Source organism: Sinocyclocheilus anshuiensis, unplaced genomic scaffold (assembly GCF_001515605.1).
Source record: "Sinocyclocheilus anshuiensis isolate Anshui unplaced genomic scaffold, SAMN03320099.WGS_v1.1 scaffold219, whole genome shotgun sequence".
Taxonomy (NCBI): domain Eukaryota; kingdom Metazoa; phylum Chordata; class Actinopteri; order Cypriniformes; family Cyprinidae; genus Sinocyclocheilus; species Sinocyclocheilus anshuiensis.
This window is the reverse complement of record NW_015548200.1, coordinates 634,438-635,383: the sequence shown is the minus strand read 5'-3', so window position 1 is coordinate 635,383 and position 946 is coordinate 634,438. Positions and strand designations below refer to the sequence as shown.

At 31.0% G+C, this 946-nt stretch overlaps 1 protein-coding gene across 1 annotated transcript in view; it reads left to right on the top strand.

Moving 5' to 3' along the window:
• LOC107653297 (VPS10 domain-containing receptor SorCS2-like) overlaps positions 1 to 946 on the top strand; it is a 164,386-nt gene that overhangs the window by 135,252 nt on the left and 28,188 nt on the right. The window lies entirely within an intron of this gene.

Below are 946 nucleotides of genomic sequence, written 5' to 3'. Positions count from 1 at the left end.
TAATGATCGTCTGAATGCACATAATGCCACTTATTACATGACTGCTTGCCAGATAAATAACTCTGAGTTTTTATCAACTACCACAGCTATGTAGGAAATCTGTTGCCAGGGACAACGGTCAGTTACACAGTTTTCTGGTCGTTATTCAAAAATAATTGTATGTCACGATTGACCGATCAGAATAGTTTCAGCTAATATTGTTAAGAGCTTCATGTTTTGTTTTTTTTTTGAAGATATTTTTTCAAAAGCTGTATGATCAGACATAGAAATTAAAGTACTTTTAAACTTTTGAAAGTCAAATTGTTACCTTCACTTTTCCTCTAACCCTTTTTATGTGCGTTTTTCTGTCTTTCACCAGGTTACCTTTATGTAACATGTCTCATACAAAATTGCTCTGATAAAATGGTGACAGCACAGTTCTTGGGAAAGATTGACCACAATTCCCTCTCAGTGCAAGATGAATACATATTTGTGAAGGTAAAATGATGTTACATATCTTTACATATGATGTATGTACACATTTATTCGGACAGATCCATTCACACATCAGAGAGTACAGTAGATTATCCCCTTATATACAGTATTTAATATTATATATCATATACACACTACCACAATATACACTAACATCAAAAAATTCAAGGTCGGTAAGATTTTTTTGAATGTTGTCCCTTATGCTCACCAAAGCTGCATTAATTATCAGAAATGGAGTAAAAATAGTAATATTGTGAAATATTATTACAATTTTAATATATTGTAAAATACTCCAGTCCAGTCTTCAGTGTCACATGATTCATTCTGATATGCTGATTTGGTGCTCAAGAAACATTTCTTATTATCATCAATTTTGAAAATGTTGAAAATGCTTAGTATTTTTGTGGGAATATATTTTTCAGGATTCTTTGATTAATATTTTTGATGAAAGTTCAAAGGAATAGCATTTATT